The 16,359-nt window shown below is 44.1% G+C and overlaps 1 long non-coding RNA gene across 1 annotated transcript in view; it reads right to left on the bottom strand.

Moving 5' to 3' along the window:
* Nucleotides 1-8,610: 8,610 nt before the first annotated feature.
* The window catches only part of LOC135232701 (uncharacterized), a 37,272-nt gene continuing 29,523 nt past the window's right edge, over nucleotides 8,611-16,359 (bottom strand). Inside the window, exon 4 of the long non-coding RNA XR_010323265.1 lies at nucleotides 8,611-15,797. This is a non-coding gene — a long non-coding RNA (uncharacterized LOC135232701). The remainder of the gene's footprint in view (nucleotides 15,798-16,359) is intronic.

Raw genomic sequence — 16,359 nt, 5'->3', positions numbered from 1 at the left:
TCCTCAAAGTGACATCTTTGCTTTTTAACACTTTATAAAGGTCTTTTACAGCAGATTTATCCAATGGAATATGTCATATGATTTCCTGACTACTGCTTCCATGGGTGTTGATTATGGATACAAGTAAAACATAATCCTTGAAATGAATACTATCAAATAATGATGCTATTCAGTGCCGTTGAGTCAATTCTGGCTCACGGCAATCCCATATGACAGAGTAGAAACGTCCCATAGGGTTTCCTAGGTTGTAATTTTGCCGGGCGGTAACTATATAAGTTGCTAGATCTCTCATAAGAAGTATAATAACCACATTCTAATACATTTAAAGACAAACAAACAAATCTGTCTTGGAAGAAGCACAGCCAGAATGCTCCTTAAAAGCAAGGATGAAGAATCTATGTCTCACATACTTTGGACTTGTTATGAGAAGGGATCAGTTCCTGGAGAAGGACATCATGCTTGGTAAAGTGAAAAAAAAAAAAGTAAAGTGAAGGGTCAGCGAAACAGAGGAAGACTCTCAACGAGGTGGAGTGACACGGTGGCTACAACTATGGGTTCAAGCAGAGCAACGATCGTGGGGATGGCGCAGGACTGGGCAGCGTTTTGTTTTGTTGTACATGGGGTCACTATGACTTGGAACAGTCAACAGCACCTAACAACAACAGTCTACTGGAGCCAATCACCAGCTCTTTTTCCTGCAGAGCCGCTAGCGGGTTTGAACTGCTAACCTCTCTGTCAGCAGCCAAGTGCTTAACCATTGCACCAATAGTTCATCCGCCATAGGTGGGTTCAGAAACTGAAATTATTTAAGCAGAGTTGTTACAAAAGGCATTCACTCCCCAGTTGGAGGCACAAGAGCTAACTTCCAAATGATTTTCCGACCCTCAGCTCTCAACTCTACGGAGCTGGTCCTGCAGCTGTGACGGGTTCTTGGGGACCTATCATACCATGCTTCACACTCACAGACATATTTAGACTTCCTAAGTGCCTTCGTCAGAGACATAACACTCTGTTTCAGCATCAACCCTAAATTGCTAAGTGCTTGCTCACCTGTTTTGTCAAACTGAAGGGTGAGAAAGCACAGCGCAGCTGGGCGCCTTAGGGTCACGTGACCCCTGCGTCGTGTGGCAGTGAAGTTAGAGAGGGCTGGTGTCTCCAACAGGTCAGGTGGTCCACAGGGCCAGTCTGACCACAAACCCAAGACAGAAGGCCCAGTACGTCTTGAATTCACAGTAGATCATTGTTCTCCTGCGGCTGACTACGTTTTTCCCCTTTACATAGAGAAGTAACTTGAGTTAATCTTTGGCGAACTAACACAAGCCAAATTGTTACCAGAACCAGACTTAGAATTCAAAATGACTAGGCATAGAGGTTCTGTGTAAAGGGTAAGGACGTTACACTGGGTTGTTTCTATTTCCTTACGAATACAAGATAGTGGAGAAACTTGAGGACTTCACGTGGAAGCTGCCGTGGAGGAAAGAGATAATCATGAAAAACACTGCCCCAGTCACACTCAGCTGAAAAGCTGTCACTGTCAGTTGGCTTGCTTTCTGTCTCAGTAGAAACAGTAAGAAGCCTGAGTCAGATCTTTGTGGTTCTTAGAAGTTACGTAAATATAGGGCAAATAGGCCATGGTGGAAATTTGCAACAAGACCTTTTGTTGCTGGCTTACTAGAGCTTGACTCTGAGTTTTCAAAATCTCAAAGCTCTGGGAAGAAAGTGGATAAACCTTTCTTCTCAGATAAATCTGTGCCAGGGCCAGGGGGATTCCCTAGAAAAAAAGAAACACCTTTTCTTTTTAGGTCCAACATTACTAAAGCCTCTCTGATGATGAGGGTGGTCTCAACTGAAGCCCAAGGTATTGGTGGTTCAGTGGTAGAATTCTCATCTTCCACACAGGAGACCCGGGTTCATTTCCCGGCCAGTGCACCCCACACACAGCCACCACCCGTCTGTCTGTGGAGGCCTGCGTACTGCCATGGTGCTGACCAGGCTTCAGCAGAGCTTCCAGACTAAGATGGACAAGGAAGAAAGGCCTGGCGATCTGCTCCTGAAAATCAGCCAGTGAGAACCCTGGGGGTCACAACGGTCCAGTCCACAGCCAACCACGGGGATGGAGCAGGAACAGGTGGAGTTTCACTCCACTGCACGTGAGTAGCCATGAATCCGGGGACTCGATGGCAGCCAACCGCAACACCACCTGAAGTCCACTGGGGAAAGAACACCCACAGTCCAAGGGGAAATATGCCGTGAAGAAAGGAGAGTTTGGCAAGTGACCAGGGCTCAAGGCTCTGGGGCATCAGGCTGGTCTCAGCATGCCCGAGATTGACGAGGCAGCTCCTCAGTCCCTCCACGCGATGCTGAGAGCCCTGGGGAACAGCGCTGAGAATGTGCAGGCAGAGAGAACCCCTGAGCTCAGTGGAGCCCTCAGCTTCCTTAGAACACCCCTCCCGCCTGGTCTAGACTAATGTCAGTGGCACGTTCACAGACAACACCTGTGACAGGTGACAGCAGTGTCAGCGGGAAACAGGCAGCCTGTGCTCGTGCCAGGGGCAGACCAGGGCCTCCACTCTCCACCCTGGATGCCAGGACGCGGGACTAGCCCCTCACGGCCCAGCTCCCAGGACTCCGGGGGAAATGTGAGGAGCAGCATCTGGAGTCTCGGGTGGTGCAAACGGTTAGCACGCTCGGCCACTAAACAAAAGGCTGGAAGTCCAAGTCCACCCAGAGGCACCTCGGAAGACAGGCCTGGTGATCTACTTCCAAAAGATCAGCCAAGGACAACCTCGTGGAGCACACTTCTACCCTGACACACATGGGGTCGCCATGAATCAGCGTCCACTCGGTAACAACTGGCACAGCAGTGTTCTACATCTTGACTGTGGTTGTGGTTACACTGGTATAAACTTGTCACAACTCATTGAAATAACCCCGAAAACGGAGACATTTTATTGTATTTAATTATATCTCAATAAATTGATTTTTAAAAAGATGTGACCCCGCCCCTCAAGTTAGTAAAGATATTATGAGGTGGATTTTTAGTACTTGATATAGAGTATAAATGAGACTTAATGACGCTCAGTTTGGCACAGAGCTTTTGCCAAGAAGGCCTTGAAGAGGATGCTAGGCAGAGTTGCTTTGGAAACTTACTCTGGCCTCCTTCCTTGTTGCTTTCCACAGATTACCACTGTTGAATTCCATTGGAATGATGAGAGAAGAGACTTCTAAAGCTGCTCTGGGGGCCCTCCTCACCATCTCTCGTCTGAGCATCTGTGCACCCCCAGGGCTCAGGCTGTGGGCCACTGTCACACTCAGCCTTGCGTGACCTCGCCCATTCCAAGGCTGCAAACACATGTCTGGAAGTGGAGCCCTGCATTAAGCTCTACGAGTCCCTTGTGGCTGCCATAACAAAGAATCGCAAACTGCATGCCTTAAAAGAACAGAAACATATTCTTGGACAGTTCTGGAGGTTGGAAGTCCAGAATCAAGGTGTCGGCAGGGTTTCTTCCTTCAGGAGGCCCTAGGGAAGAGACTGCCTGGTGCCTCTCTCCTAGCATCTGGTGGCTGCCAGCAATCCTTGGCTTGTGGCTGCGTCACTCCACTCTCTGCCTTCATCTTCACATCTCCTTCCCTGTGTCTCTCAGCGTCTTCTCCTCTCAGAAGGGCACCAGTCATTGGATTTAGGGCCAGCCCTAAACTCGAGATGATTTCATCTAGACATCCTTAACCAATTACATCTAACCAAAAACCAAACCAAATTAGTTGCTGTCAAGTTGATTTTGACTCATGAGGACCCCTGAGTGTCAGAAGAGAATTGTGGTCCATAGGGTTTTGCATCTCTTGGAAGCAGATCGCCAGGCTTTTCTTCCAAGGTGCCTCTGGGTGGGTTCGAACCAACTTCCTTTCAGTTAGTACTCAAGTGCTTAACTGTTCATGATATCCAGGGACTCCAGTTACATCTACAAAGACCCTATTCCCAAAGAAGGCTACAGTTGGAAGTTCCAGGTGGATGTAAGTTTTGGGGGGAGACCATTTAACACACTACAGCCCCCAAATTGTATCTCCAGGCCAGACCCCTCTCTGGAACTCCAGACTTCAGTATTCCCACTTGGAACTTTCCGAAAAATCTCCAACATCTCATGTCCAAAGCTGAACTCAACTTTCCTGACTCCAGTCCTGCTCTTCCACAGCCTTCTCATCTCAGCAGCAAACCAGGGAGTCATCTTTGAGTCCTTATCCTCCACATCGAATTAATCAGCCACTCCTGTCAATTCTCTCAGCAAAATAGACACCAAATCCAGTGACTTACTCTGTTCACGCCAACAGCCTGGACTCTTGCGTTCACATTCCACATAGGCTCCTGGAGGTACTACAGTCTGCTCTCTGCTCGGCAGAGAAAGCAAGACTTTGAAAATAATTCAAACCACGCCTGTGTTCTGTTTGGAATTCTCCCGGGGCCTCCCAAGTGCATCAGAATAAAAACTCAAGTCCCAGCTATGACCTATGGGCATGTAGAGGACTTGCCAAGCCAAGCTCTCACCACCTCCATGACATCATCTCTTGAACCTCTATGGTTTACACCTGTCACCCCAAAATCTTGCCATTCTGTAAGTTTGCTGAGCACATTCCTGCATCTGGGCCTTTGTCCTTGCAGTGTCCTTAGCCAGGAGTGCCTTTCTGCCAGACAAGCATGAGAAGAGGCTCCTAGATGTCCACTCTTACACCGAGGTTTCCCTGACCACCCCCATTTCTGCTCTCACACTGCTTTAGTTTTCTACCTGGCATTTATCACAGTCTGGCATATTTGACTGCTTGCTATCACCAGTTGGTGAGACCCAGGAGAAGGAGCTTTGCCTGTTTTGCCCCCTGGGAGCCCCCCACAAATTGGAATTGACTTCATGGCAATTGGTAGATGGTCATGAGGACATGCTGGCTCAGTGGTAGACTGATAGGATAGCCACAACAATGGACTCAAACACACCAATGATGGTGAGATGGCACAGGACCAGGAGACACTTCGTTCTGTTGTGCATGAGGTTGTCACGAGCCAAGGGCAAGTACCAACAACCTCACCCTGGTGTCTGAAGCAGAACCTAGCAGATGGCAGGAAGTACCTGCTGAGTGAATGAATGCATGAGCTAATGATTGGCATGAAAAATTAAAGCCTGTGGGTTTTTTTTTTTTTTTAAGTTTATCTCGTTTTTGCAATAATCTTCAGACCTGATCCTGTATCGGCTTTAGTTGATGCCTAGATAGGGCAGGATAGCAGCAGTGTAGGCCAAACCAATTTAATGATTTGTCATCTAAAAAGAGGAAGAGGTTTTAAGTTGAAAGAGAAAAAGAAGTGGACGGCCTGTACAGGGAACACTTAGGCGGAACTTCATTCTGGCCAGAAGCTTCCTTCCCAACTTCTCCTTCCTCCGGACACTGCCCATGCACCCATTCCACTGAAGGCCACAGAGCACTGCAGACAGCCGGGAAGGTGAGGTGTCTTCATCTGACTCACACAACTGGGTACAGAGACAAGCTCTGCCAGTGGATGCCTCTGTGTCAGGAAAATGAACGTAATCCCAAACTGGGTGATGTTCCTCCCCCTTGGTCACATGACTAAAGTGTACACTCCTAGGAAACTGGAATATATGGGAAATGAGGCCCCCAAGAACGGGGGAAGACTGTGGGGGTGCCACCTGGATAGAGATACACAGAGACAGCCTCTTCACTGAAATAGGAGGTCATACAGCTTGACGGTTAACTACACAGACTTTGCAATTAGGTCGTCATTTGAATCTTGACTCTACCACTTATGAACTGGGTGTCTTGTGTGTAAGTTTCTTAATCTCTCTGAGCCTCAGTTTCCTTATGTGTGAAATATGGGGACAGCCAGCTCATAGGTACGCATTTGACACATTCGTTGTTGTTGTTAGGTGCTGTTGAGTCAGTTCCTACTCATAGAGACCCTATGGACAGTGTAGAACTGCCCCTTAGGGTTTCCAAGGAGCAGCTGGTGGATTCCAACTGCCAACCTTTTGGTTAGCAGCTGAGCTCTTAACCACTGTGCCACCAGGGCTCCCATTTGACACATTAAAAAAAAAAAAAAAAAACCCATTGCCATCAAGTTGATTCCGACTCATAGCGACCCTATAGGATAAAGTGGAACTGCCCCATATGGTTTCCAAGGAGCACCTGGTGGATTCGAATTGCCAACCTTTTGGTCAGCAGCTGTATCTCTTGACCACTAAGCCACCAGGGTTTCCATTTGACACACAGCAGATGTTAAATCTTAACACAAAGGGTCTCCATGAATCAGAATTGACTTCACAGCAACTGATAAATGTGAAATGGGGCAGAGGCGGCTCAGTGGTAGAACTCTCGTCTTCCATGTTGGGGGACCTGGGTTTGATTTCCAGCCAAGGCACCTCGCATGCAGCCATCAGTTGTTTTTCAGTGGTGGGTTGCATGTTGCTGTGATGCTGAACGGAGCCCTCGTGGCGCAGTGGTTAATAAGAACTCGGTTGCTAACCTAAAGGTCGGCAGTTCAAATCCATGAGCAGCTCCTTGGAAACCCTATGGGGCAATTCTACCCTGCCCTATAGGGTCACTATGTATCAGAATCAACTCGCCAGCAATGGGATGGTGATGAACATGTTCCAACAGAGCTTCCAGACTAAGATGGACCAGGAAGAAAGCCCTGGCAATGTACTTCTGAAAATCAGCAAATGAAAACCCTATGGATCACAACATTCTGTTGTTTAGTTGCATGGGGTCAACATGAGTCAGGGGCCGACTCAGCAGCAGCCAACAAGAACAGATGTTAAATAACTGGGGAGCTAAGAGGAGGAGAAGCATCTAAGTCATGCCTAAGTTACCCTAAGCTACTGATGACACAGATCTAATTTATATTAATTCAATTCATTAGAAGGTTGCTAAAAGCTTTCATTAAACAACTAAACTACAGTCCAGATGCTTACTCCTTACTTCAGGCTAAGAACGCCTTTTGGGAACCATTTCTTCAGATACTCAGCAGGAAAATTACCCTTTCTGATATAGCACTTCTGGGAGATCAGATGATAGAATTTTGCAAGACCAATGACTTACACATTGGAAATACTTTTTTTCAACATAAATGGCAAAATACACAAGGACCTCGCCGGATGGAACACACAGGAATCAAATCAACTACATCTTCGGAAAGAGATGATAGAAAAGTTCAATATCATCAGTCACAACAAGGCCAGGGGCTGACTGTGGAACAGACCATCAACTGCTCCTGTGCAAGTTTAAGTTGAAGCTAAAAATGTTAAAACAAGTCTACGAGAGCCAAAGTATAACCCTGAGTATGTCCTACCTGAATTTGAAGCCCGCCTCAAGAATAGATTTGATACATTGAACACTAATGTCCAAAGACAAGAGACACTGTGGGATGACATCAAGGATATCATACACGAAGAAAGCAAAAGTCATTAAAAAGAAAAGGAAAAAAAGGCCAAAATGAATGTCAAAAGAAACTCTAAAATTTGCTCTCGAACGTAGAGTAGCTAAAGCAAAAGGAAGAAATGACAAAGTAAAAGTGCTAAACAGAAGATTTCCAAGGGCAGCTTCAGAGACAAAAAATAAGTAAAGTGTTATAATGACGTGTGCAAAGACCTAGAGTTAGAAAACCAAAAGAGAAGAACATGCTCAGTATTTCTCAAGCTGAAAGAACTGAAGAAAAAATTGAAGCCTAGAGTTGCAATATTTAAGGATTCTAAGGGGAAAATATTGAACGATGTAGGAAGCATCAAAAGAAGATGGAAGGAATACAGAGTCACTGTGCCAAAAAGAACTGGTCGACATCCAACCATTTCAGAAGGTGGCATGTGACCAAGACCTGATGGTGCTGAAGGAAAAGTCCAAGCTGCACCGAAGGCATTGGCCAAAAACAAGGCTCCAGGAATTGACAGAACGCAGCGCTGGAGGTGCTCACTCATCTATGCCAAGAAATTTGTAAGACAGCTACTTGGCCAACCGACTGGAAGAGATCCATATTTATGTCCATTTCAAAGAAAGGTGATCCAACAGAACGTGGAAATTATAGAACAATATTATTAATATCACACACAAGTGAAACTGTGCTGGAGGTAACGCAGAAGCAGTTTCAGCAGCACACTGACAGGGAACTGTCAGAAATTCAAGCCAGATTCAGAAGAGGACATGGAACCAGAGATGTCATTGCTGATGTCAGACGGATCTTGGCTGACAGCAGAGAATACCAGAAAGATGTTTACTTGTGTTTTATTGACTATGCAAAGACATTCGACTCTGTGGATCATAACAAATCGTTGATAACGTTGCGGAGAATGGGAATTCCAAAACACTTAATTGTGCTCATGAAGAACCTGTACATAGACCAAGAGGCAGTCATTCGAACAGAACAAGGGGACACTGGGTGGTTTAAAGTCAGGAAAGGTGTGCTTTAGGATTGTACCCTTTCATCATACTTGCTCAATCTGTATGCTGAGAATACAATCTGAGAACCTGTGCTACATGAAGCACAGAGCATCAGGATTGGAGGAAGACTCTAACAATCTGAGATATGCAGATGACACGATCTTGCTTGCTGAAAGCGAAGATTTGAAGCACTTACTAACGAAGATCAAAGACTACAGCCTTCAGTATGGATTATGCCTCAACATAAAGAAAGCAAAAGTCCTCACAACTGGACCAATAAGCAATATTGTGATAAACAGAGAAAAGATCGAGGTTGTCAAGGATTTTATTTTACTTGGATCCACAATCAACACTCATGGAGGCAGCAGTCAAGAAAACAAACAATGTATTGCATTGGGAAATCTGCTGCAAAAGACCTCTTTAAAGTGTTAAAAAGCAGTGATGTTATCTTGAGGACTAAGGTATTACTGACCTAAGCCATGGTATTTTCAATCTCCTTATATGCATATGAAAGCTGGACAAGAAATAAGGAAGGTCGAAGAAGAATTGACGCCTTTCAATTGTGGTGTTGGGGAAGAATATTGAATATACCATGGACTGCCACAAGTATGAACAAATCTGTCTTGGAAGAAGTATAGCCAGGATGCTCTTTAAGAGGGAGGGTCGTGAGATGTCACCTCATGTATTCTGGACATGTTATCAGGCAGGACCAATGTCTGCAGAAGGATAACATGGTACAGTACAGCGTCAGCAAAAAAGAGGAAAACCCTCAACGAAATAGATTGACACAGTGGCTGCAACAGCGGACTCAAATATAGCAACAATTGTGAAGATGGTGCAGGACCAGGCAGTGTTTCGAGTGTTTAGTTCTGTTGTACACAGGGTCGCTATGAGTTGGAACCAACTGGATGGCACCTAACAAAGCAGAACAGGTGCAACTAGTGTGTCGGTCAGTACTTTACATACAGGAACCCAAAATGGAGGAAGTGGGCTGTGGAGGAAACAGAAAAGAAGGAAAAAAACAAAGCAGCCACAAGAAGTGAGGTGACAGCTCCTTTTCCTGCCACCTGGAGGAAATACGAGGCTAATTAAGGAGACATCAGAGTTTCTATTATTTTGGCAGAATCTAGAAAGTTCCCCTCCTGAGTAGAAGGAAGAAAGTCCTTTATCTGCTGTCCCATGGAGAAAGGAGACAAATTCAATTATTTCTTCCATTGGAGACCCTCAAAGAAAGGAAATGCCCACTCTGGCTCTTTAAGCAGAGTTGTCTTGCCCATGCACAATTCCCCAAGGTGGTGGTGGTAGTGATTTTTAGTTGCTGTCAAGTCATCTCCGATTCATGGAAACCCCATGGTTCAACAGAAGGAAACGCTGCCTGGTCCTGGGCCATCTTCATATTTGTTGGTATGTTTGAGTCCATTGTTGGGGCTATTTTGTCAGTCTTTCTCATTGATGGTTTTCCTTATCTTCACTAACCCTCCACTTTACCAACCATAATATCCTTTTCTAGCAATTGGTCTTTTCCTATGATGTGTCCATAGCAAGCAAGCCAAAGTCTCACCACCCTCACTTATAAGGAGCATTCTCATATTTCTTCTAAGACTGATTTGTACATTCTTCTGGAAGTCCACAGCATAAGCAATATACTTTGAAAACCTCATGGATATCAAGAGAATTCCCCAAGGAACCCAGCCTTAATCCATAGCTTCTTGCATTAGAATTCCTTCCTCTCACCTGTCCACCCCACTGGCTCCTTCCTATTCTTAGTGATTTGGCTCAACAGTAATGGCTACTTCTGCTCTCATATTCGCCTCAGACCAAAGCCATGGTTGACTTCGGAGCACTTGGCAACCTTGTATACCCAACCCTGGCCCCATGAGACATGGCACTGACATAACCCAAAGCAAACTTGGGTTCTGGAAAGGCCACTGCTGTTCTGTGGTCTCTTTCTGGAGGAAAGATGGCCATGGGATCTTACAGTGACCCAGGAGGACTTTCTATTCTAAACCACACCAAGAGGCTGCGGCTGTCCACCATCTTTGCCCCACAGCTTCCTTGGTTACCAAGTTCCTGGAATGGAAGACTGTTAGTTTATCGAGGATGTCTGTTTTTCCCCAGGGACTCCTATTTCTTCACATTGACCATGTCAATAATACAACTTCTTATTAAAAGGAAAGGGATCCTCTTGGGTTTAACCAAGACTGCAGTCTCTTAGCAGCTAAAAGCTCATTTACTTCTGCTCAATCTGGCCTACCCTGACTCAACTCAGCCACTCACCAATGAAATGGAGATCTTCTATACCAGTGGGAAGCCATCATACACTAGTGGAGGACCACATATTACCGTCTCCACCACTCTGTTTAATTCTCTAGGAAAGCCATTGCAGTTAAGGTCAACTTCCTCCCTGCAGGAGCAGGAACCATTTGATTACATAGGCTGCTTGTTAGGCAGAAAGTCAGAGATCTCCTGCATCAGACTTTCAGGGATAGTACCAAGAAACTTCCACGTCTTAACAAACTCCCACCAAGCACTTCTGATGTTAGCTAAATTTGGAAACCACTAAAGTAAATGATAACAAAAGACTTAAAAAAAAAAGTTTTTTTTTTCCCTAAAATTTAAGTCTAGGATTGACTCTTGTATTATTTCTACTGTTGTTGTTATGGTGCCGTCAAATCAGTTCCTAGTCACAGCAACCCTATGCACTAGCGAACAAAACACTGCCAGGTCCTATGCCATGCTCACAATCATTGTTACGCTTGAGCCCATTGTTGCAGCCACTGCATCAATCCATTTCATTGAGGGTCTTCATCATTTTGGCTGACTCTCTACTTTACCAAGCATGATGCCCTTCTCCAGGGACTGATCGCTCCTGATAACACATCCAAAGTACGTGTGATGTAGTCTCGCCTCCTTGCTTCTCAGGAGCATTCTGGCTGTACTTCTTCCAAGACAGGTTTGTTCATTCTTTTGGCAGTCAACCATATACTCAATATTCTTACCCAACACCACAATTCAAAGGTATCAATTCTTCTTTGCCCTTATTTGTTGTCCAGCTTTCACATGCATATGATATGATTGAAAATATCATGTCTTGGGTCAGGCGCACCTTAATCTTCAAGGTGACATCTTTGCTTTTCAACACTTCAAAGAAGTCTTTCATAGCAGATTTGCCCAGTGCAACGCGTCTTTTGATTTCTTGACTGCCGCTTCCATGGGAGTAGTTTATGGATCCAAGCAAAATGAAATCCTTGACAACTTCAATCTTTTCTCCATTTATCATGATGTTGCTTATTGGTCCAGTTATGAGGATTTTTGTTTTCTTTATAGCATAAAGTAATCCATACTGAAGGCTGTGGTCTTTGATCTTCATCAGTAAGTGCTTCAAGTCCTCTTCACTTTCAGCAAGCAAGGTTGTGTCATCTGCATAACGCAGGTTGTTAATGAGTCTTCCTCCAATCCTGAAGCCTTTTCTTCTTCGTATAGTCCAGCTTTTTAGATTATTTGCTCAGCATATAGATTGAATAGGTATGGTGAAAAGATACAACCCTGACACTCACCTTTCCTGACTTTAAACCATACAGTATGCCCTTGTTCTATTCAAACAACTGCCTCTCGATCTATGTACAGGTTCCTCATGAGCACAATTAAGTGTTCTGAGATTCCCATTCCTCACAATGTTATCCATAATTTGTTATGATCCATACAATTGAACGCCTTTGCATAGTCAATAAAACATAGGTAAACATCTTTTTGGTATTCTTTGCTTTCAACCAGGATCCATCTGACATCAGCAATGATATCCCTGATTCCAAATCTTCTGAATTGGGCCTGAATTTCTGGCAGTTTCCTGTCGATACACTGCTGCAGCCGCTTTTAAAGGATCTTCAGCAAAACTTTACAGGCATGTGATATTAATGATATTGTTCAATAATTTCTGCATTTGGGTGGATCACCTTTCTTGGGAATAGGCATAAATATGGATCTCTTCCAGTTGCTGGCCAGGCAGCAGTCTTCCAAATTTCTTGGCATAGACAAGTGAGCCCTTCCAGCACTGCATCTGTTTGTTAAAACATCTCATTGGTATTCCAACAATTCCTGTAGCCCCGTTTTTTGCCAGTGCCTTCGGCACAGCTTAGACTTCTTCCTCCAGTACCATCAGTTCCTGATCATATTCTACCTCTTGAAATATCTGAACGTCAACCAATTCTTTTTGGAACAGTGACTCACTGCATTCCTTCCATCTTCTTTTGAAGCTTCCTGCATCGTTTAGTATTTTCCCCATGCAATTCTTCACTCTTTGAACTTGAGGCTTGAATTTTTTTTTTTTTTTCAGCTCTTTCAGCTTGAGAAATGCCAAGTGTGTACCTTGCTTTTGGTTTTCTATCTCCAGCTCTTTGCACATGTCATTATAATATTTCACTTTGTCTTCTAGAGCTACCCTTTGAAATCGTGTGTTCAGTTCTTTTACTTTATCATTTCTTCCTTTTGCTTTAGCTGCTCGAAGTTCAAGAGCAAGTTTCAGAGTCTCTTATGACATCAATTTTGGTCTTTTCTTTCTTTGCTGTCTTTTTAATGACCTCTTCCTTTCTTCATGTATGATGTCCTTGATGTCATTCTACAACTTGTCTGGTCTTTGGTCATTAGTGTTCAATGCATCAAATCTGTTCTTGAGATGGTCTCTTAATTCAGGTGGGACCTACTCAAGGTCGTATTTTGGTTCTCATGGACTTGTTCTAATTTTCTCCAGTTTCAACTTGAACTTGCATATGAGCAATTGATGGTCTGTTCGACAGTCGGCCCCTGGCTTTGTTCTGACTGATGATATTGAGCTTTTTCATCATCTCTTTCCACAGGTGTAGTTGATTTGATTCTTGCGTATTCCCTCTGGCAAGGTCCATGTATATAGTCGCCATTTATGTTGGTAAAAAAAAAGGTATTTGCAATGAAGAAGTCATTGGTCTTGCAAAATTCTGTTATTCAATCTCTGGTGTCATTTCTAATATATACTAATGTTTCAAACATTGATATGAACTTGATGCTAGCAAGCGATTTGAAATTACTTCTTTGAGATTAAAAGAAAAACTTTGAAAATTTCAAAATACTATCCTACCTCAGTGGCTTGCATTTACAGCATTATTCTTTGGGTTCCTCCCACCCATCCCTGGTGCCATTTTTTCATAATTTTACTTAGTTGCTGTTGATTTCAATTCATGGCAACCCCATATATGTCAGAGCAGACTGTGCTTCATAGGGTTTTCTGTTTGTTTTTTAAAGTTTAGTCATTTTGTTATTGTTCAGAATATATACAGAAAAACATAAACCAATTAAACAGTTTGTACATGTGCCATTTGGAGACACTGATTGCATCCTTCGAGCTATATAACCATTCTTACCCTTCTTTTCTGAATTGTTCTTCCTCCATTAACATAAACTTACCACCCCCTAAGGTCTTCATCTAATCTTTCGAGTTGCTGTTGTCACTTTGATCCCCTATAGATATGCCTCTAAAAGAGCACAATGCTCAAGGCAGACCTTTTTTTTTACTAGTTAACTATTGTTCAGTTTTAAAAACGATTTCAGGGAATAATTTTCGGTTTAAAGGTTATCTCAGGGCTCAGAATCAACTCAATGGCAATGGGTTTGGTTTGGTTTTGGTTATAGTTTCAGGGGTCTCCATAGGGTTTTCAATAGCTGATTTTTTCGAAGTAAATCAGCAGGGATTTCTTCTGAGGTAAGCCCTGGTGGTGCTGTGGTTAAGAACTCAGCTGTTAACTGAACAGTCGGTAGTTCGAATCCACCAGCTGCTCCTTGGAAACCCTGTAGGGCAGTTCTACTCTGTCCTACAGGGTTGCTATGAGTCAGAATCAACTCGAGGGCAATAGGTTTGGTTTTTGATTTTTTTTCGTCTGAGGAGTTTTTGGGTGGACTCAAACCTCCAACCTTTCATCTAGTAGTCGAGTGCTTAATCGTTTGTGCCACACATGAATTCTTCTGTTTTACTTACACATATGTTACACACCTACTTCCTATTTTTGCTTTAGTCAATTACCTTTGAAAGCAGTTAATTATAATAAAAGCCTATTTAAACCACTGGGCAGGGCCAAGATGGCGGAATAGCCAGGTGCTTCCAGCGATCCCTCTTACAACAAAGACCCAAAAAATCAAGTAAAATGATTATATTTATGACAAGCTAGGAGCCCTGAACTTCAAAGGCAAAGTTAGAAAACAGACTGAGAGGCAGGGGGAGGAAGAGATGGTTCAGAAGCAGGGAGGAGTTGCTGGACCTGAACTGCCGAGATGCCTCAGGCACCACCTCCGGGAGTAGCTGCGGCAGGCTGTAGTAGCGTTTGGCTGCAGTTTCCTCAGGGAGAAGCAGCCAGCTGTGCAGCCTACTCACACCTCCAGAGCCAGAGAAGAACGGAGCTCTAGGCAAAAGCTACATACTTGCCTATATTTTACTGCACCTGAACCCCCAAGCCAGCTTCGGTAGCTATTGATTTCCCCACTAACCAGGGGAGCTCAGGACAGAAGCGGCTCCTGTCCAGGTATAAACGGCCCGCAGATTTTGAATACTTTTCCCTGCTACATGGACCACGCAGGCCTATTTCAGGAGAATAGGCCCTTGCTGGCAGACTGCAACTGTTTAAGCTGTGCAGTGGAGAGGTGGGTGTTTGATATTCGACACCGCTTTGCCCACTAAACAGGGTCCTCACCTACCCACATCAGGGGCCAAATGGCTGGTGGCTCCATTCAGGTCACCCAGCCACCAATGACAGTGGTCCAAGGATAAGTGGTACCCCCCACCCTTTACAACCAAAAGCATTGGGTGCCCATGATCCGTCTGCAGAACCCATCCACCTGTACACTCTATGGAATAGAGAAGCGCTTTCCTCAGAGACACTAGGGTGACAGCGCTTAGCTCCATGCCTTGTTCAGGGCATGACCCCCTGCTGCAATCAGATACCGGTACCTACACCAAACACCTGTGCTCCTCAAAGATTCTATGACAGAGATTGTATGACGTACTTGATGATCAGCTACCTGGACACCTGAGCTGAATCCACACAAGAAAAGTGAATGAATTCATAAGCTCATATACCTGATAACAGCTCTAGCCATCTGGTGACAGGACGTCAGAGCTCCAAAGGTGAAAATAATCAAGCTAGCTCACTCAAGCAACCCATCTGGGCAAATCAAAACAAAACAAAGCAAGAAACTGGGATACAAAAGCAAACATAAAATAAACTAATAACTTACAGATGGCTCGGAGACAACAGTCAATATCAAACCATATAAAGAAACAGGCCATCGTCGCTTCAACGAGCTCTCAGCACAGAGCATCAAAGGATCTTCTGGATGAAGGTGCCTTCCTGGAATTACCAGATACAGAATACAAAAGATTAATGTACTGAACTCTTCAAGACATCCGAAAGGAGATCAGGCAATACACAGAACAAGCCAAGGAACACAAAGATAAAACAGTTGAAGAAAGTAAAAAGGTTCTTCAAGAACATAAGCTGCAAGAATCCATAGAGAGACAGCAAACAGAAATCCAGAAGATTAACAATAAAATTACAGAATTAGACAACTCAGTGGAAAGTCAGAGGAGCAGAATTGAGCAAGTGGAAGGCAGAATTGGTGACCTTGGAGATAAAGCACTTGGCACCAATATATTTGAAGAAAAACCAGAAAAAAAGAATTAAAAAAAATGAACAAACCTTAAGAATCATGTGGGACTCTATCAAGAGAAATAACCTATGAGTGATTGGAGCTCCAGAACACGGAGGGATAACAGAAAATACAGAGAGAATTGCTGAATATCTGTTGGCAGAAAACTTCCCTGATATCATGAAAGATGAGAAGATATCAATCCAAGATGCTCATCAAACTCCACATAAGGTAGATTTTAAAAGAAAGTCACCAAGACATATT

This window comes from Loxodonta africana, chromosome 1 (assembly GCF_030014295.1).
Source record: "Loxodonta africana isolate mLoxAfr1 chromosome 1, mLoxAfr1.hap2, whole genome shotgun sequence".
NCBI lineage: Eukaryota > Metazoa > Chordata > Mammalia > Proboscidea > Elephantidae > Loxodonta > Loxodonta africana.
The sequence above is the reverse complement of the archived record's forward strand: the minus strand, read 5'-3'. Positions and strand labels throughout refer to the sequence as shown.